We start from the raw sequence: 22,392 nt of genomic DNA, 5'->3' as shown, positions 1-22,392 counted from the left end.
AGAGTACCGCCCCCACACCAGAGTCCGATGCATCCACCTCCACTACGAATGGTTGAGTAAGGTCCACCTGGATGAGAACAGGCGCAAAAGAAAACAGGCGTTTCAGCTGGTCGAAGGCCTGCTGCGCCGCCGGTGACCACAGGAACTGCTGTTTGGGAGAGGTGAGGTGGGTTAAAGGGGACAGCACTTTACTGAAGTTGCGGATAAACCGTCGGTAAAAGTTGGCAAACCCCAGGAACTTCTGGACCGCTTTCCGGTTCTTGGGTTCCGGCCACTCCACCACCGCCTTAACCTTCGCAGGATCCGCCCTCAGTTGCCCCTGTTCCACAGTAAAGCCCAAAAAAGAAACAGACTGCACATGGAACTCACACTTCTCGCCCTTCACAAACAATCGATTGTCTAGTAGCCGCTGCAGCACCAGACGCACGTGTTTAATGTGTTCTGCATGGGTTTTGGAGAAAATGAGGATGTCATCTAGATAGACAAAAGCAAAATGATTAATGAAGGCCCAAAGGACATCATTCACCATGGCCTGGAAAACCGCTGGAGCATTGGTGAGGCCAAATGGCATGACGAGATACTCGAAATGCCCCAGGTGAGTGTTAAACGCAGTCTTCCACTAATCCCCCTCCCGAATGCGGACCAGATGGTAGGCGTTGCGGAGGTCGAGTTTAGAAAAAATAACGGCACCCTGCAGGAGCTCAAACGCGGATGCCAGCAGCGGGAGGGCGTTCTTGTTCTTGACAGTTATGTTATTTAACCCCCGAAAGTCAATGCAGGAGCGCAACAAAGAAGAATCCCGCCCCGAGGGGAGACGTGGAGGGCCGAATAATACCTGATGTGAGGGAATCCGTGATGTAATGCTCCATGGCCTCGAGCTCAGGCTTAGAAATACTGTACAAACGGCTGGTAGGCAGGGATGCTCCAGGAAGAAGATCAATACAGCAGTCACAGGAGCGGTGGTCCTTACAAAACACTGGGGCAAGGTCATGATAATCGCTGGGAACGTTAGAGAGGTCAGGGGTTGTGGAAACCTCTGCTGGGATATTAGCTGTGATGTTAGGTACTGCCGACTTTAAACATTGCTCGTGGCATTTAACACTCCATCCTGTCACGCAGCTGTGAGACCAGTCAATTTGGGGGTTGTGCCGCTGTAGCCACGGATAACCTAATACCAGAGGTGTTTCAGGGGCTTTGAATAAAAACAGACTGATCTTCTCAACATGGTTGCCAGAGAGCACCAATTGGATCTCCTGAGTACAGTGAGTCACTTCGGCAAGTAATTTCCCATTCAAGGCTGACACTCTTAAAGGTTCCCGTAGTGCAATTAATGGGACCTCTAACTCCCTAGCAAGTGCTTCATCAATAAAGCTTTGCTCAGCCCCAGAGTCTATTAAGGCTTCGCACGGGTGAGTGCGCGCGAGAAAAATAAGCTTCGCGTGGCAACTGAGATGGGGCAACATGATTTTAGTAGCACCAGATAATACTCTCACTGACACCGAGGATCCAGGTTCTTTAGACTGGACTGGACAACTATCAACAACCTGTCCCTACTCTCACACAAAACACACTCACCCGTTTGGCTTTTCGTCCTCCATCTAGCAGTCCTGAAGCTCGCTCGCCCCAACTGCATAGGCTGTTCCTCGTCATCTCCAGGTTCCTGTTCAACCTTTCTCCATTCAGAGGGAACAGGATGCCCCCATGCGTTCGAGGACCCCATGGGGCGACGAGACTCCTCCGACCGCCCCCCGAACTCCCGCATGTGATCATCCAACCTGATGCACATATCAACAAGGGCACTCAAAGTTGCAGGCATGTCTTTGGTGGCCAACTCACGTTTTATCCTTTCGTTGAGGCCATTCAGAAAAGCTCCTCTAAGCGCCTTCTCCTCCCAGCCCGCCTCCTCTGCCAGGGTCCAAAACTCTACAGAGAAATCAGCCACGCTCCTTCTGCCCTGCTTCAGGGAGAACATACGGTGGGCAGCCGTCTCTGGGCTGGAGCCCTTATCAAAAACACACTTAAACTTGGCCAAAACTTCTGGGTAGGAAACATTTGGGTTGGTGCCTAAGACAGCTTGAGCCCACTTGAAAGCCCGGCCCGTCAATAACTGAACAATTAAAGCGATCTTGGCACAGTCTGTAGCATAAGCATGTGTCTGCTGCCAGAAAATCAGGGCACACTGCGTCAAAAACCCCCCACATTTGTCCAAGTCCCCAGAAAACTTTTCAGGCATAGGAAGAGTGTGTTCACGTACCGGTGGAGGAGGAGAGGGAGGCAGCGGGCAGGCAGCTGCCACACTTCGCAGAGGCAAGGTAGGTGGAATATTGGCTGCCGCTGCAGGTGTGGGTTGCAACATACCCTAGCAGAGTGCTCTGTTCTTTTACTAGGTGATGCAATGTTTTCTCATGGCGGTCCAAAAGGTCTGCTTGGACACATAACTCCCGTTTACCAAGATCTGAGTCTGCCGAGTCCGTGGGTGGCTGGATCATTCTGTCATGGTGTGTGGAAGAAGCGGACTCGAACGCAGATCTCCTTTGCAATGAGACAGTGAATTTATTTACAGTGTGAAAAAATAACAGTCCTGTGTGAAATCCCTCGGCCGTGGCTCCCCGTGGTCAATTCGCCCAGCTCCCGTGTTCTCCTCTCCACCTCCTGGTGCAAAAGACAAAAAAAGAGTAAGAAGCAATCCGAAAGCGAGTTGGAAAGAGCACACGATCAAAACACTACTAACAAGCTTAGTCTAATGATCCAGCGCTGACTGAAGCCTGGTCACAGCGTTAAATACACCGGGGTCTGATGGCGGATAATTCATGGCAGCTGGTGAATGTTAATTAATCGGCGGTGTGCCGAAACTCCGAACGGAGCTACTTCCGGGTTGGCGGACCTGCCTCCGGGGAAGCGTGGCTCCATCAAAATAAACACAAACATAAACGATCAGGTCGCCCAGCAGGGCGAGACCATGACAATCAGACCATGACAATTATAGTATTGTTTTTTACTGACTGAGTGTAAATCATGTGTAAACGTGTAGCAGCTGTATTGTGTCGACACAAACCACTATCATATTCCTCGTTACCAGTCACTACTGGCACTACTGCACTTTCACCGGGTGTTTCAGGCCTAACGGGAACATTTTGACCGACTGTGGCTGGCTCTCTATCATTTTCCTCACGTTCTTTCTGGTTTTCTGATTCCTGCATGGATGTCCTTGAAGTTCACCAGATTGACATTTTTACAATTCAATTCAATTTTATTTATGCAGCGCCAAATTACAACGACAGTCCCCTCAAGGTGCTTTGTATTGTACAATAATACATACAGAGAAAACCCAACAATCAGATGACCCCCTATGAGCAAGCACTTTGGCGACAGTGGGAAGGAAAAACTCCCTTTTAACAAGAAGAAACCTCCGGCAGAACCAGGCTCAGGGAGCAGCGGGGCCATCTGCTGCGACCGGTTGGGGTGAGAGAAGGAAGACAGGATAAAGACATGCTGTGGAAGAGAGACAGAGGTTAATAACAATATTGCCACACTGTCTCATTGGGAGGTATTTTTCTCCTGGAAAATCAATATGTGGTTTTCATATGTACCCATCACGGACCTTCTTTCTGACAAGTGATGCAGATGAGGATGAGTGGACGAGAGACCTGGGCTCTCCTAATAGCAGTCTGCTAATTAAAAATTAAAATTCATCAGTGCCATTTCTTTTTATTGTGTGTCAAACAGAGGCACTAAATTTACACAATCAAAGGAGTCAAAGTCCTGCTGAAGTGGGCAGAGATGGATCTTTCAGTGCTGGGACACTGAAGCTATTCAAGATTTCCCCTACGAGCAGATCCTGCATTTCCTCCATTGGCGCCCTCTAATATGCTTTGTCAAGATCACAAAGACACAGTTCAACTCCTCCTGACCTTCTCTCAAACAAAACATTACATCTGTGGTGCTTGAAAATCAGTACCAGTACACTTCTTCTCAGTTCTTCAGGGATCTGATTGATCTTCAAGAATGTGCTAAAAGAGCCCTGCCCCCTGAGAAATATCCACACCTTCACAGGAACGTCACCTGGACAAACCACTCCACTTCCTGATTCTCCAACTTTCCTCCATCTATCCTTCTCTCTCTCATCAGCTCCTCAAATGTCACCAAGGCAAATATCAATTGTAAACACAGGTAATGTGTTTGTGTATGAAACAGATTTAAATGTGTGAGATGAACTACTTTTCTACAGTTTAAACTTTCCTAAGATTATGAAATAAGTGTTGAGTGTGTGGAGACTGCTGTCTGACGTCCATCTGTGCCTGTGTCACTCCTCCTCCATCCCTCCTCACTTCTCTCTCCATCTGTCCATGTTGTTGTCTCTCCTCCACTCATCTCTGTCTGTCTTCGCCTCTCTGTCTCTCCCCATTGCTGTGGGGAGCCTCACATTGGCTTCGCACCGTCTGCCTCTTGCCAGCAGACTGACTGACTGAAGCTCCCACTGCTTGAGCGATGCCACCGTGACAGCACCATTCTGGGCCCTGTGTAAGTGCGTTTAGGCATGTTTGAGGGGTTTTTTCTTCAGAGTTAGCAGATAGCATCTCTAGCTTGAGCAGCAGATACGCCTTTGACATTAGTTATTGTTTTCACTGAAATCGAACCTCTCTGTTGCTTTTATTCAAAACGAACGCACTTGTAAGCGTGAGTCTTTGAGGTGTCAGATGCAGTCTATGAAACGGGATGGGGAGCGAGCCTAAATGAGCTGAGGTGACAGGCAAAATCTGGGAAAAATAGACAAGCTCTAACAGCTTCCAGGCAAAGCTGTCAGTATGTGGCACCGTGTTCCAGCTCCAAATGCCATCACAGGGATGGAGCATTCCACTTTATTTAAAAACTTTCACTTGAGTGTGAATGAGGTACATTCATACTCATTCATTAAGTGTCAGCGTCACCATGCTGTCCCTGCTGTCTCTGGAGCTTTCACAAGTAAAGTATGCATCTATGCTTGCCTTTGTCAGTCTGCCACTGAAGCTGTGACTCGCCTCAGCCATCGCTCTACTTTGTCCACTAGTTTGGTCTCTTTTTCACATTTTTCATAATCCTTAACTTTTCCAGCTATAACCTGAGCTATGTGTAAAAACATAGAACAGGAAGCAGCTGTGTGCCAAATTCAAAGTTAACCCTTGCATAGTTTGTCTCCTGCTCCTTCCATCATCAGTTACATCATCGTTAAATACTCGTCACTCAGTTCCACTGGCAGCCAAGCAGCCATGGCCTACAGGTGATGTGGTATGCTTTGGATCATAAGATTCTCCTTTCTCTCTCCATTTGATTTCCATTTTGGCTAAATGGTGAATGTACATGCAACAGCTCAACACTCTGTTCTTGTTAATAGTTATTTTAAGAGTTTACTTATTTACCAATTTAAGTAAAAGAAATTATAGCATCAATATAACAAACAACATGGCATCCTCGACTGAAGCAAATACTAAAACACTTAAATGTGGATTATTAAGCATGACATCTCTCTGTCCTAAGTCCCTGTAAGTAAACTATTTAAAAATAATGATTTACAGCAAGATGACTGTCAGAATCCTTGAAACACAGACTGAGGGCACAGGCAGAAATCTTCACCTCCAGCACATTTGTCAACCATAGACCCAGACTGAGCTTTAATTCATCTCAAAGCCTAAAACCAGTTTTATTGGTTGTTATCTATCACCCAGAGTTTTTATCTGATTTCTCACACTTTTCATCCGGTTTAGTACTCACTTCAGATAAATAGTTATAGTGGGTTATTTTAACATCCATGCCGAAAACGACAGCCTCAGTGCTGCATTTAATCTGCTGTTAGACTCAATCGAGTTCTCTCAAAGTGTAAATGAGCCCACCCACCAGTGAACATTTAACAGTATTCCTGAAACTCTACTTTGTCTGATCATTTAATAACAATTACATTTACAATAATGGATTACACAACAGCGGGGATTACATTTCAGCTGTCCTTCTGAGAGTGCTGCAACTGGTTCAAGGATGTAATTTCTCTACAATGCCCTGTTCCCACAGCATGCAGAGCAGCTACCTGAACTCTTGCAGAGGGTGATGATCCCATTAATAGTGTTACATCCTCACTGCATACAACCCTGGATACTATGGAAAAGAAACCCTCAAATCAAAGATGCTTGACTAGTTGGTATAACTAACAAACACACACCTTAAAGCAAATAAGCAGGAGAGGAAATGTTGTCTCACTAATTTAGAAGATCTCATTAAGTCTTGAGAAAAAAAGTAATATTTGTCACTTGACCCTGAACCCTCCCTTAAGTCAGCTGCAGTATTCTGCTGGGAGCTTCCTATGAATGGAGAATGTCTTTTTCTTTTTTCATTATGCTTTTATACAACACTTTGCATTTAATCATTAGTTATAATTAATCTCTGCCTCTCTTGCACAGCATGTCTTTTATCCTGTCTCTCTCACCTGTTGTGGAAGTTTTTCATTAAATAAAGCCTGCAGATGAGCGGTAGCCAACATTCTTTAATCAAAACACACAGAACAGAAAATCAAGCTTGATGGAGAGCCTGCATGACCACGGGGCAGGGTCAGCAGAGTCTCTCTGAGCCTAGTGTGGCTCTCAGTTAAATACCTTCTCCAGGAACAAAAGGCAGTACACAGTTGTTTCACACCTTAAGGTTTACACCCCCTTTCTACCTCCCAGAGTCCTCGAAGAGACAAAAGACTCTCCCTCCTGTGGAGTTGTCTGCTTCCCCCAACTTCCTAAATAGACCCCCACCATTTGTCTTACTGTATGGGTGTCAGACATGTTAAAATCAGTGGTACCAAGGCATTATACAATAAAATAATGTGATTAGTACATAAGTGAAAGAAATTCCATTACAATCCCACCCTTTGATTCTTAAATCAAGAATCACAATAATACCAGAATTTCTTTCCTGACATTCTGTATATCACATCAACATTATTTTACACTTAAAGGAGTTTCACACTGTGTATCCTAACTTCACTGTTCTCTCACCACCCTTTGTTCATCTTTAATCCTCCCCACAATCTAAGCTCTCACATGCAAATGGCAACAACAGTGATACAGAGGAAAGGTCTTCTCCAGAGTGTCAAAATACTTTGCATGGCAAAGTGAAACAGCATTAGGTGGTTATATGGTCATGGCTCCTGGTGTCTGGGCTGTTTACAGAGTCATAATTCCAACGCTGATCTCCCTCTGCGCTGTCACTTTTGGAGCTTGGCACGCTCTCTTCATCCCTCGATCTCTGTTCCAACGCGGCTGTAGATTTAAGGCAGAGCACGTCGTACACCTTAGTTGTCTTCCTCAACGTCAACGGCGAAACTCTTTCATTTTAAGATTTTGTGACAATCCTTTGGAAGCCCAGTGGTGCAGTCCACTGTCGTTTATCAGTTGTCCTGGAGATGGTTCCTGCTTCTCACTGGTCCTCTTGAAGTGTTCTCTCCCAGTCATGGTCTGCATCTGCACTTCAGTCTCTTCTTCCATATCTCTCATGTCACGGTCTCTGCAATTTAAAAATGAAAGCTTCCCCGGAAAACCCTCTTTTGCCCTATGTCAGCTTAGCACAATTAGACATGCACAATGAAGTTGTACATTGTCTCTTAAAAATTCACAGGGCTTCTACCCTGGAGTAGCATCACTCCAGGCCCTGTCGTAAGAAAACATTAGCCAGTGGTGTGTCCTGCTGTAAATCATGTGATTAGATCATATGATTAGCCCTCTGCTGTGGAAGAATAGATGTTAGCGTAGTGCATCTGTATGCACACTTTCTCACAGTGACCTCTGCACTGTAAACAATACAAGGTCATGAATAACACACCGCTGGTAAATTCAAAGACACAGAAAGTGACAATTAAAAGGTTAAGTCAGCACGGCCCAAAAGCCCCTACAACCTGTTGCTGTCACCTTTCTGCTCCTGTAAAAAGAAACATACATACATACATCCACCCTTTTGTCACTGTCTAGGTGGAGGTGCAATCTTGCATACTGGTGTCAAGTCAGTCAAGCTTTTGTCAGTCCAGTCAGTCCCCATTTTTATTTGCTGACAGTAGAACCTCGTGACGCAATAAGTTTCTACTGCCAGCAATGACGTCATTTCAAAAAAAGAAAAAAAGAATTTAGACTGGATTACCTCGCTGAATCCTTTTTGACAGGGACTTGTTTTCTGATTGTCCCAAATAAGTGGCTTTCTCCCGAGCCCATTCTAATTTTTGGAGAAACTCACTTGCGATTGTTCAACATGTTGTGTAGCGCTTTCGATCCCGATCTTGCAGGCCTGCTTCAAAAGAGAAAATTGCCAAACAAAAATCTCAGTGCACTGTTAAAAATCAAAAAACATGAAGGCCTCTTTTTAGAAGTTGTCTAAGCATATTCTTAGAATGATAGATCAAAACAAAACTAATTGGCAGTTTCAAAGTGGTACCAAAGAAAATGCAAAATCCCCAAAACGTTCATCCACCAGTCACACCTCACACAACAGCAATATTCTATTAGATAATGAGTTTTGTTTTCCCCCATGTACCCAGATGTGTGCCATGATAAGACCTCCCCCACACATCAGAAACAAGAAACTCAATAATCTATTAGTCTCCACTCATCTGACCCCCCTGCAGCATTCTGTTCACCCCTGCAATGATTCAATCATCCTTCCCCAAAATAATACTAGTTCACTAGTCTATGTATCACTTCTTAAACCCACTAAGTGAACCGGACAAGATGATGGTAACAGCAATGCATGCTTAAAATGCTATTTGGTCTTCATGAGCTTCATTGCATGTGTGTTTGTGTTAGTAGGATTAATGCATTTTTCTGTTTGTGTAATTTTTGTGTACCTCTCCTCTTTGCGGTGCTCCAGACACTTTTCAATTCTCCACGCAAGGCAGTCGTTTTTCTTCCCAGTTTCCTAAACCCAAATTTCAGTTCCCACACTAAAAACAGCCATGTTCTCCCCTGCTCCTTCCACTGTGGTCTCATCTCATCTCTCCCCCCTTGCAGCAGTCCAGTGAGTCAGTTGTCTTTCAGCTTTGTCCTGTGTTTTCCACTGTCTCATCTTGCCATTTTGCTCCAAAAGTGGCAAATGTCCAACTCAGACAGTCTTTTCAAAGGTCCATTTACACACAGTGAAGTTGCAGCTCGTTGGAAATGCACATCCATCCATCCAGTCATGATGATGCCATTTTTCTCCTTGCTGTCGCTGTCTTGCACAGCTGCTGCTGCTGCTGCAACTTTTCTTCACTGCTCAGGATACTGCTGTGAGCTCCTGATATCCATCTCGTTGTTCTGGAACTGCATTTCTTGTCTTCAGGGAGAGATTCTTGGAGCTTCTGTTCTCAGGGTGACAAACACATGGAAGTTAAGCTGTAAAACAATTCAGCCAAAACTTGGCTTGAGTGTTTCTAATGATGTTAACCTATAATTTTCTTCTGACTGCTGCACGTGAAAAATTGATCAGGGTCTGCTCTTCACCTGCAAGTGACACACTGAGACATTTTGATCATTCTTATCATTGCTTAAAACAACACATCTCCCCTCTCTGGTTCTGAAGTCCCCTTTCTTAAAAACCCAGAGAGATTGTAGTTGTTCTACATTGAAAATCACCAAACCCTCTTCCTATTTTTTTTTTACTTATTTTCATCAACAATTCTGCTAATTTTGTGTGTCCACCCTAGGGGAGCTGGTGGCCTGCAGTACCACCGTCTCGCGCTAGTTGGAAACAACTTTTACGCACATTTCTACACTCCTCTCTCTCTCTTTTTTTTTTTTCTTTTCTTGTTTTTGTTCCCTATTTTCAACATTTTGAACCCCATTTTTCACTGTTTTTTTTTTACACACACATCAACTTTTCCCACACAACCATTCTCTGCAATCTTACACACCACACATTTACTCAGTTCTTACCATACAGTCAAACATTGAGTTCTGTCTCTGGCCGCCTGGTGGAACGTCTGCCGCTCTACTGGATCTAGATCCCATTTTACTACACGAGGCGTCCCCCGTGAGGCCCTTGCCTTCTACGGACCAAGGAGCGAACACCGCCACTCCGTGCACTATAGTATGCAGAAATGGACTCCGACAGTGTACCCGAACCGCTGTTCCTGTGACGTACTTGGACTGACCACAGGTCTGGGCCGGCTTCTCCCCAACAGCGCACTCGAGCCAATGTCCTTGTGATGGACCGTACCCAACACAAGCCTGGGGCCTCAAACCACCAGGATTTCCTCCCGGAGACTCGAACTCCGGGGGCGGCCAGCGTTCCCCCCCTCGGCCAGACAAAAAACTCTCCATGACTGTATACAAGTTAGCTACAACTCACCCATCTGCAGGAGTCCCCTCAAAGTTGATGGTCTCGGTGGTGACTGAAACACACGGCTCCGTGACTCCTCCATTTCCTTTGCTTCAACAGCCGGTAGGACAAAAGTACCTTTTCCCTCAGGGGTGATCAGCCCGTCCACGGAACCATTGTTCAGCGACCACACGGACCACCCTGCTCACAGCGCCATTCTGTTGTGGAAGTTTTTCATTAAATAAAGCCTGCAGATGAGCGGTAGCCAACATTCTTTAATCAAAACACACAGAACAGAAAATCAAGCTTGATGGAGAGCCTGCATGACCACGGGGCAGGGTCAGCAGAGTCTCTCTGAGCCTAGTGTGGCTCTCAGTTAAATACCTTCTCCAGGAACAAAAGGCAGTACACAGTTGTTTCACACCTTAAGGTTTACACCCCCTTTCTACCTCCCAGAGTCCTCGAAGAGACAAAAGACTCTCCCTCCTGTGGAGTTGTCTGCTTCCCCCAACTTCCTAAATAGACCCCCACCATTTGTCTTACTGTATGGGTGTCAGACATGTTAAAATCAGTGGTACCAAGGCATTATACAATAAAATAATGTGATTAGTACATAAGTGAAAGAAATTCCATTACACACCTCACCCCAAACTGGTCACTGGCCGCCCCTCCCTGAGACTGGCTCTGCTGGAGGTTTCTTTTCTTTCCCATTGTTTAGTACCAAGTGTTTGTTCATAAGGGGTCATCTGATTGTTGATGTTGTTGGGTAATGCATCTTGAGGTGACTGTTGATGTGATTTGGCACTATATAAATAAAATTTATTTGAATTGAATCAACAAAACACAGAGTTTCAGAGTCCTAACAAATCCAGAACACAATCCAGGGGGACTGACCCCGCAGCTAAAAAAGGCTACCAAAATGTCAGCAGTGGAGACAGAGGGACCCTGGGGCCCAGAGTTGGAGAAGACATGATTTATCTGGTAACTTGGCCGGGTGGTGTTGATGGTATGGAGATGATCTATAGGAGGCTGATGGCAGGGGCAAAGGGGTGGTTGTAGCTCAGGAGTTAGAGGAGGTCGGAAGGTTGGTGGTTTGGTCCCTGGCTACTCCAGTCTGCATGCCAATTATCTTTGGGCAAGATACTAACCCAAGTTTCTCTCTGGCTCCGATAGCAGTGGTAGCAGTGGTGGCACATCCCTTTGACTCATGGCAGCACAGGGTAGGGCGGCTTGGCTGAACACCCAGCTGATGCAGTAAGCTGGATGGGGATCCAGCTCACGGTTTGGGGTCCTCAGGGGTACAGAGTGAACTAAGGCCTCCAGTAGGTCCCACAGGCTGAGAGAGCGGAACCGTAAACAGAAGGGTTCAACTGATCCAGACTGGTCGTGCTCTCAGTCAGAGTCCCTCCCCTCAGAACATGGAAGAAGATAGATGCCTTTATTGTGGCCCAAAAGGTCATTTCATTAGCTGTGTCCCAAAACGTCGGCTGCATCCTCCGGAGGCCGCATTTGAAGGCCGATTACGTCACAGCCCGGCGACGAAGGCTGTCCCAATTCGTCGACTCCTTCAAATGCGGCCGACAAATGCGTCCTTCATTTCCCCGAATTTGAAGGATGGGTCGGGTGTGTCCTTCGTGGCCCACCATATCCCAGAATTCATAGCGCGGCCCAGGCAAATTTCAGCTGCCAACAATGGCGGCCGCTACTAAGTTTTAAAATTAGTCTTATTAATCTTTCTGGGTCACAAAATAAACTTTTAACATATTTTCAGGCGAGAAAGTAGCTGTGTAAATTACAAATATCTGCTTGGTTTATCAAGACATCGTATATTTGCAAAATTGTGCCGAGGTTTTCGGAGACGTTTGTTACCCACCCGCTCGATAGCAAGCCGGGGGGTTCAATGGTCACTCCAGCCGGCGAGAGCAGCGGACTCCCGGCTTCATCGTTTTTAGACCCCCGCTCTTTCGCTACTCAGGTTAAACATGATATATAAGTCACTCGGATAACTTAAAAATGTAATTGTTTGCCTTTTTTCGGTGTTTTATTTGTTCCGGAGTAAATCGGTTTGGCTGAGATCAAAGTTATTAGATTGTTAGATTAAATAAAACTTTATTAATCCATCGGGTGGGTTCCTCCAGGATTTTCACACAGCTGAATAAACGTTAAACAGAAAACTGATTAAACAGAAGTGTGAGACGGTCGAGAATTTACGCCAGTGTCCTGTTATATTTTAGATAGCAAGGAGCAGACGGCCGAGTTTATTAAACTCCACCGAGACAGCAGTGACGCAAATCTGAAGGCTAGACCGTCCCATTTCACAGCCTCGCACTTCCGGCCTTCTCAGTCTTCGAAGGACCCGGCCCACGTAGACCGCGAAGGCCGGGTCCTCCGAAGGATGCAGCCGACGTTTTGGGACACAGCTATTGATTCTTGCCCCATGTGGCCAAAACAGCATAATTTGTCAGTAATGGTAGGGTTACTGACTGGTGAAAATAATAAGGGCTCATCTCTACCACATTTAATGATTCCTGCTAAAGTCTCAAACACCTGCTCCCATGCTCTCCAAGAAGAGTGGAAGTACTGGTTGGAATGATTGGAACACCTGTTTGTTTGGACCGACCACAAAGACCTTGCCTACTTCCAATCTGCAAAAAAACCAAACACCTAGCAAACCAGGTGTTTAATTTTTTTCCACTCAGTTTAACTTCACTATCCCTTACAGACCTGACTCTAAGAACATCAAGCCTGGCATGCTCTCCTGACAGTTTTCCACCTCCATTACAACCTCTGATGTTCGACCATCCTGCCTCCCTTCTCTGTAATTGGGTCACTTACCTGGGAAATCGAGTCAGTTATCCACAAAGCCCAACAAGCTGAACATGAACCTGGAAACGGTCATCTCATCATCTCTTCGTTCTCACCTCAGTCCCGTCTAAGGCAAGCCATTGGGCACACAAAGCAAAATTCACCTGTCATTCTGGTAGAAACGACACAATTACCTTCCTGCAGCTGTTCTGGTAGCCTTCTCGCGGCATTCCCCTGGACGTTGTTGCTGACCGCGGCATTAGTCTGTTTCTGACTTTCATCCTCAGACTAATGGCCAAGTAGAACACAATAATCAGGAGCTTGAGGCCACCCTGAACTGCACTGCCTCTTCAAACCAGTCCACTTGGAGCTCACAGCTGGCCTGGGTGAAGTTCGCCCTTAATGTCATGACTTTATCAACTGTCTCCCTTTGACTCATCACTAGGATACCAACCTTCTCTCTTTCCATCTGTTGAAGGTGAGCTTTCTGTCCCCTCAGTTCAACATTATGTCTGAAGGTGCTGCCGTCTCTGGAAAGCCAATTGCCCCACCCTGCTAAGGACAAAAGAGCAAAATGAGTGCCTAGCCAATAGCAGGAGAGTGTCTACCGTCCTGGCAAAATGGTTTGGTCATCCCCCTGGTTTGTACGCAGACGTGCTGACTCAAAAATACTGACTCCCAACTTTATGGGCCCATTTGAGATTAACTCGCTCATTCACCCTGTGTCTGTTCACCTCGAGCTACCCGGGAATAGGAGAATTTAAAGTGTCTTCCACATCTCCCAGATTAAACTTGTTGTCTGAAGTCCTCAATAAATGTACCATTTCACAGGCAGACAGCACCCCAATGAACCTACAGACCTGTAGCATTAACATCTATTATGATGAAGTCAGTGGAGAGACTGGAGCAGTAATACATTAAGGCTGTTCTCCAAATCACAGTTGACCCCCACCAATATGGCCTGTATTTGTATAGCGCTTTACTAGTCCCTACGGACCCCAAAGCGCTTTACACAACCAGTCATCCACACATTCACACACTGGTGATGGCAAGCTACGTTGTAGCCACAGCCTGGGACGCACTGACAGAGGCGAGGCTGCCGGACACTGGCGCCACCGGGCCCTCTGACCACCACCAGTAGGCAACGGGTGAAGTGTCTTGTGTCAAGGACACAACGACCAAGACCGTGTAAGCCGGGGCTCGAACCGGCAACCTTCCGATTACAAGGTGAACTCCCAACTCTTGAGCCACGATCACACCAATATGAATTCCCAACCAGCAGATCAACAGATGGCACCATTTCCAGCTCCAGCTTCTTCCTGTACTTGTCCTTGCTGTTTCTAATCTTGACTTTAAATTGCTTCTGTAGACTCCTCAATAATTCCCTGTCCCTCCCTGAAGGCTCTTTTTCTTGTTTATCAGTTCCTTCAGGTCACTGGTGATCCAGGGTTTGTTATTAGGGAAGCATGTCCCTGTTCTAGTGGGGATGATTAGATTAGATTAGATTAGATTAGATTAGATTAGATAAAACTTTATTAATCCCTCGGGTGGGTTCCTCTGGGAAATTCGGTTTCCAATAGCACAGCACCGACAGAAGTTCCAGAACATGAGCAGAATACCATATATACACATATATAAATACAGAGACATATATAAATAAAGAGTATACAAAAGGGATAAATAGAATAAATAGGAATAAGAATACAAGGGAATTGCACATTTCAAGTATTGAAGTCTATTGCACTGTTGGGTATTAACAAAAAGTATTGCACAGTGAAGTGAAGAGGCACTACAGCTTAGTTGTCCCCCCCCTCCTTTGTCCCCCTGTTTCCCCTCCAGAGAGGAGTTAAACAGTTTGATGGCGTGTGGGACAAAGGAGTTTTTAAGTCTGTTGGTTCTTGTCTTTGGGAGAAGCAACCTGTCACTGAACAGACTCCTCTGGTTGTTTATGGCCGTGTGCAGAGGATGCCCAGCATTGTTCATAATGTCCAGCAGTTTCTTTAGTGTCCTTTTCTCTGCTACTCTCACCAGAGTGTCCAGCTTCATGCCGACCACAGAGCCAGCCTTCCTGATCAGTTTTTTCAAGCCTGGATGAGTCCTTCTTTGCTGTGTTGCTCCCCCAGCACACCACAGCATAGAAAAGTACTCCAGCAACCACTGACTGGTAAAACATCCTCAGGAGCTTCCTGCAGATGTTAAAAGACCTCAGCCTCCTGAGGAAGTACAGTCGGCTTTGGGCTTTTTTATACAGGTGCTCTGTGTTGCATGACCAGTCCAGTTTGTTGTCCACCAACAGCCCGAGGTACTTGTACTTGTTGACCACCTCCACCTCCTCCCCCTCTATCTGAACCGGCAGTGGACCTTCTCTGGACCTCCCAAAGTCCACAACCAGTTCCTTAGTCTTTGAGGTGTTGAGTTGCAGGTGGTTTGTGTGACTCCATGCAACAAAGTTCCTCACCAGACTTCTGTACTGCTCTTCCTGATTATCCCAGATACACCCCATGATGGCTGTGTCGTCTGCAAACTTCTGAATATGGCATAATTCAGAGTTGTAGCAGAAAGAGGTGTACAGGGTGAAGAGAAGAGGGGGCAGCACAGTTCCCTGTGGTGCTCCTGTGCTGCTGACCACAGTGTCAGACATGATGCTGTCCACACAGGAGTTTATATACTCAGTCACACACTCAGCCATGGCATTGATGTCCTCTCCATGTTCCTGGCAAAGCCCTATCCAGTTTGTAGTCTCTAAACAACCCTGCAGGGTTGCTTCGGTTTCCTGTGACCGCTTTCTCACAGATCTCTTCGTCACAGATTGCCTCTGAACAAGGGGTTTATATTCTGAGCAGAGAAAAACAAGACTGTGATCAGGATTTCCCATAGGAGGTCTTGATTTGGAGATATATGAATCCTTGACAATCGCATAAAACAAATCCAGTGTCTTGTCTCTGGTTGAGCAGCTGACAAACGTCGGTAATGGCTGAAGGTGGAACGTAACCAGATGCCAAAAAAACACTGGTGAACTGTCTTGGTAAATAATATGGATGGAAACTTACTGCCAAGAGTTCAGTATCTGGGCTGCAGAGACGACACTTCACAGTAACATGTCCTGGATGACACCATCTGTTGCTCACAAGCACTGCTAATCCACCTCCTTTCCTTTTTTCCGCTCATCTTCAAATCTCTGTCTGCTCGTGGAGCCCGGCAGAGAGACGCTGGAGTTGGGGATTTGATCCTGCAGCCATGTCTCAGTGAAACACATAATACTGCATTCCCGATACTCCGGCTGAGTCGTTATTAGGGTTTGGAGTTCATCCATCTTGTTAGCCAGTGATCTCACATTGCCCACTATTGATAGGCAATGATAGGCTCTGCATCCACGATGACTCCTTTTCAACTCATCTTGGATTTATGGCTTCAGCTGAGGTATTATTTCAGCTTTTGCAGTGTTAATCAGCTCCTTCCGGTTGTAAGCCACCTTGTTACTATGGTTATGCATCATAAGAAACAATCAAAAGTAAAGAAAATCATCAGCAAAATTCCTTCTAGCTGCACAGGATCCAAAAAATAGAGACAAATGCAATCCTTCAGCCAAAAACGGAGGAATGAAACTTTTAAACAACAGTAACAGTAACAGAGCTACTCCAACATGCTGCCCCCCGAGCGGCTCAATCTGGAAAAACAATGGCGTCATACGTCAGTGTTGTTTTCCTAATGTTCTCTTTGGTGCCCTGCCTACGTGTCATGTATCTGTTACATTTCTTTCATCTTTGTCTATGATAGAAAAAGCCAAAAAGACACATTTAGAGGTGAAGTGGTGTTGATGACATGAGCATTAGATTTAGGTCACTGTAATATTGTGCTAAATACATATACATATATATATATTAAATAGCTGAGAAACAAAAGAACTGAGAAAGAGAAGAGAAATGAGTGGCTCCTCTCTGGTCTCCACACAGCATTAAGTGTCTGTAAATGTTGGATTGTCAATTTCAAAAAGTGAGAACAAACACAAACAGCCCCTGTCTGACATGGGAAAGGAGCATTTCATGCAGTGTGTAGGACACAGATGTTTGTGTCTGTCTCCAGTTTTCACCATAGAAATGCTGACGGTCCTTTAACAGCTGAAAATGCTTCATGTAAAGACACCACTTGAAAGACTTTTACCTGATCGTGCTCGTTCAGATCCAAAGGCAGCTGGGTTAGACCAATTTTTATCTTAACTAGCACTTAAGCAAACGATATATGGACTGGTTCTTATACAGTGTTTTTCTACTCTGAGCTTCTCTTTCATTACACACTATGATGGATGCCTCAGAGAGCAGGGGGCAGCGAGTCAGTTTATGTTGCAATATTTGTTACAAGAATGGGTGCACATCAAACAGTATTCAGTTACTTCTTAATTGTTTTTATATCATATTCAGAAAAAAAAGAACCTTGTTGTGTCTTGAAAAGTACAGAGTATTTGTACACTGCTCCAAAAATGTATTTTATATAAGAGAAGTATGCACTGCTGGGCCTGAGTGTACGATGTAGGTCCTTTTAAAAACAAACAAAAAGAAACAAAAGTCACAAAGTGATGGAAAAATGAAGTGTGTGGCACGCAGCAAGGTGACGGTGAAAAGTCCCTGTAGCTTTATCACACTTAATGATTACGAGCTGCTTCTCCTGCTCTAATTATCTTATGGGTGAGATTGCTTTAGGCCACTCTCTTCTTTTCTCTAAGCTTCCTGAATGTTTGAGAAACTTTTGATGAGTGAGAAGAGCATTACTTTATCAAACATCCTGTGCTGTATTTTTAGCTGTAAAATGAAAACATAAATTGTTAGAATCATGTAAAATCCTGACACACAGTGATAAAATGTTTGCTGCTGGTGCCTCAGTGTGTCGGTTTGCATGGACGTGACAAATGAGCTGTGATCATATTTGTGAAAACTCTCCTTGTATGTAAGTGCATGTCCACTTCTCCCAGCCCTACTCCGTCACTTGGTTCACTATCATGATGGTGATCCATATCTGACCGCAGCACTGACTGGATTTAGAAAAGATGTTCTTTGAACTGATTTATGTTTCTTGTGCTGCTCTGACAGTCTGCAGACAATCTGAATCATGCACTTGTGCGTCTGTTTCCCTCACTGTCTGTCACTCGTGTGAGTATGTGGAGATTTTCGAGTTCAGAGTTTGGGCAGAGAGAGGAGAGGGCTGTGTGTTGGAAGCAGCAGTGTGTGTTGTGTAGTGGTTCACTAGGGGGAGCACTAGGTCTAAGCAGCTCCTCTCCCCACTCAGCTGTAGGCACAGAGCAGCTGTTTAAGCTAAGGTGCAGGTCAAAGTGATCCTTGGACAGGAATGAGTATATCAGAGAGACAGCTCATGTCAAACCCTTAGAGACAAACATAGAGTATAAAGGTTGGTAGGATGCAGTGAAGGAGGACAAGCAGAGGATTGGTGTGACAGAGGAGGATGGAAGCAGACCATCCACTGTGGTGACCTCTAAAGGGAGCAGCCAAAAAAAGAAGAACATACTGCATTTCCATATATATTTACACACTTCGATAAAGTGCTGCAGCTATTTGCTATTTTCCCTGCAAAATATGAAGAATTGAGACTTTTGCACATTAATGTCTCGGTTCCTTCATGCAATTCATTCTCCAACAGCCGACGTCAAACTAAAGCTATAAAACAATCAGAGGGGAAAATACAAATCACAAAGTAATATGTCATTATACACGTAAAACTAAATTTACTCTATAATCTATATTAAAAATCAGGAAATAATCACTTCTGGTACAGATCATTGATTTTGAGCTTGTTATGCTCCCTCCTTTAAACTGACTAAAACTTCCTGCTAAAATAACAATGCAAATACCAAATCATGCAAAGTTCAATGTTTACAGTTAACACACCTTTCTGGATTTCTGTTAATAGAAAGTAGATTTTCTAAAACATGTAGCATTCAGGTGTCAAAGCACCATGACTCTGTGTTACTGAGTAACCACCAGAATAAAGTATCTACAGGTGTCCTGTAGATGAAACATGCTGAGATATCTACCACCTCCTATTCCTCTTATTGTTAGCCTTCTTTTTGTTTGTTTGTTTGTTTTTAAATCTGTGAACATGACATGTGATCTTTCCTAGCGTCCATGATGAACCCAGACAGCCTGAGTGACCACAACATACAGACCAAACTGCAGCTGACTCCAGCGTTCGTGTCACCAGTACCTGAAGACCAAAATCATAAGTCATTTTGTTACTGCACTAAAAAAGAAAGTGCAAAAATATCTCTGTTAGACTGCAGACACAAATCAGGAGCAAAGTGGATCAATGACCTCCGCATACAGAAGGAAAAGTGACTGTGAGCTCACAATGTCCTCAACACATTTCTCTTTGTTTTGCACTTTTCAAGAAGGTCAAAAGTTGATGAGTGAGCTCTTTTTAGTTTCAGACATGAGGGGCCCATCTGCTGGTGTTCTCTTAGGCTATGTTCACACTGCAGGTCTTAATGCTCAATTCCGATTTTTTGATCAAATCCGATTTTTTTGTCTGCTTGTTCACACTACAAATAAAATGCGACAGCAAACGCGCTCTAGTGTGAACGCTCAAAGCGGCCCGCATGCGCAAAAGAAGACGTCACACACAACGCGCTCTGTTTACACCCAGACCAAACAGTATTGTTTGACTTTGGACTTTATGTTTCCAAATTTTTGCTTTAAGTTATTTTGTTATTTACATAATAATGTAAATAACCTAATAATGATCTTTATTGCTGTTTTAGAGGAGCGGTGCTTCAAAGGATAGCTGCAGATTATACAGTACAAATAAAATGTTCACGTTGTCTTCCCAACAGTTTCACTGACATCTACACTGGATGGCCAGGAAGCGTTCGCGATGTCTTCTCCGGCGCTGATAATTGGCGTCTGTCTTGTGTCAGTGACATAAAAGACGGATTTAATGCGACATGACCGTTCAAACAGCAGTCGCTTTCTAAAACATCGGATATTTATCGGATTCAGTACCACATACGAAAGTGACCCAGATCGGATTTGATGCACTTTCACCAGCTTCTTGTGTTCCTTCTTCCTGATGTTGCTGTCATTCAGAACCGCTACATCTATCAGTACGGCCGTCTTCCTCTGCTTGTCCACCACTATTATGCCCAGTTGGTTAGCCATCACCAAGTGGACATAATAGTGTTTGTCTGTATCTGGAAGTCTCACAGGATTTTGGCTCGGTCATTCTAGACCACCCTGGATAGCATCTCCTATTTTGACCTCGGGACTTCCAGGTTATACTCGGCACAGATGTTCCTGTACACTATGCCGGCCACTTGGTTATGGCGTTCCATGTATGCCTTGCCTGCTAGCATCTTACACCCTGCTGTTATGTGCTGGATTGTCTCAGGGGCATCTTTACACAGCCTGCACCTGGGGTCTTGCCTGGTGTGATAGACCCCAGCCTCTATGGATCTTGTACTCAGAGCTTGTTCTTGTGCTGCCATGATTAGTGCCTCTGTGCTGTCTTTCAGTCCAGCTTTGTCCAGCCACTGGTAGGATATATGTATATATACATACATATATATATGTATATATACATACATATAGTGATCCAGGCGTTCCACTCTGAACGCTTGTAACACACACAGAGATTCTAGGTCTGACCAACCATCTCAGTGGTGGGCAAAAGATGACAACCAATAAAATTCTAAAAGACAATTTATTAGTACAATGTTTAAAAAAATTAAAGGATAAAACTGTCCCGTCTCCCACTTGTTAAAGGGATAAAACACACAGTCCAAGGCCAGAGCCAGCGATGCCACAAGTCAGTTGTGGCATCATCATGTCAACTACTTTAATGGTGATCAGCAGTTGTCCTCCAAGACCCACCACCCTGTAAGTAGAAGGCCGGCAATCACTCAGGCCTCAGCAACCCAACTCTGCCTTTAGGCTGCAGCATACAGTAGGCCTTGACCTGCACAGAGAGATGAAATATCAACACATCTTCATTACACAATTCACAGTGCAGCAACCGATCCATCATAAACATACTTAAATCAAGTCATGTTAGATCTGGCCATATGACATACCTACACAGAGAGACAACATTTTACAGCAGTGTTTGTAGTGTGGGCTATAAGCAGACTAGAATATCAGTGCAATCAAATACACCTGCCTTCAATGAATCCAACCTCGTCACAGCCACTGGCCCACAGCAAATGTGACACCAAAACCACTCCCAGACCAGTGCAACTTCCCACAACTAACATGGAGATGAATCCATACAGGCAACATTACTCCACCATGATACACGCTCAATATAAATATATATATATGTATATATGTATATATATACATATATATATATAGAGGAACATAATTAGGAGGAGAAAGATATCGTGTTGCTTCTTCCTGATTTTGCTGCTGTCATTCAGTATTGCTACATCTATCACTACGGCCGTCTTCCGCTTGTCTAACACCATGATGGTTTTTCCTCCCTTTAGAAGCTCTGCCAGCCTTTACCACAGTTGCTTGTTGGTGGGTCTCTCTGCCTTCAGCTTTGTCTTCAGTACCTGAAAACCATGCTCTATGGAGTTGAGATCAGGCTGCTGGACTCAAGGCAAATAAATTACTTGGGGATTGATTTTGTAGTATGCTTTGGATTATTATCCACTCACGCTGTGAAATGCAGTTTTGCAACATTTGCTTGTCTCTGGGATGTTTGTAATATGTGTGCTGTTTGTTTCTCTAGTTTATTGCCGAGATGAGCGGCCAGTCAGGTTCTGTTTCAAAATGCTCCTGAATTAGGCTACGTTCACACTGCAGGCGAAAGCACATCAAATCCGATTTTTTCTCCTATGCGACTCATATCCGATCATGGTATGACAGTGTGAACGGCACAAATCTGATATTTTCAAATCCGATCTGGGTCACTTTCGTATGTGGTACTGAATCCGATACATATCCGATGTTTTAGAAAGCGACTGCTGTTTGAACGGTCATGTCGCATTAAATCCGTCTTTTACGTCACTGACACAAGACAGACGCCAATTATCAGCGCCCGAGAAGACATCGCGAACGCTTCCTGGCCATCCAGTGTAGATGTCAGTGAAACTGTTGGGAAGACAACGTTGGAGAAACGTGAACATTTTATTTGTACTGTATAATCTGCAGATTCTGACAGAAATCTGCAACTATCCTTTGAAGCACCGCTCCTCTAAAACAGCAATAAAGATCATTATTAGGTTATCGACATTATTATGTAAATAACAGAATAACTTAAAGCAAAAGTTGGGAAAAGTAAAGT

Source organism: Oreochromis niloticus, linkage group LG2 (assembly GCF_001858045.2).
Source record: "Oreochromis niloticus isolate F11D_XX linkage group LG2, O_niloticus_UMD_NMBU, whole genome shotgun sequence".
In the NCBI taxonomy this organism is placed as follows: Eukaryota; Metazoa; Chordata; class Actinopteri; order Cichliformes; family Cichlidae; genus Oreochromis; species Oreochromis niloticus.
The sequence above is the reverse complement of the archived record's forward strand: the minus strand, read 5'-3'. Positions refer to the sequence as shown.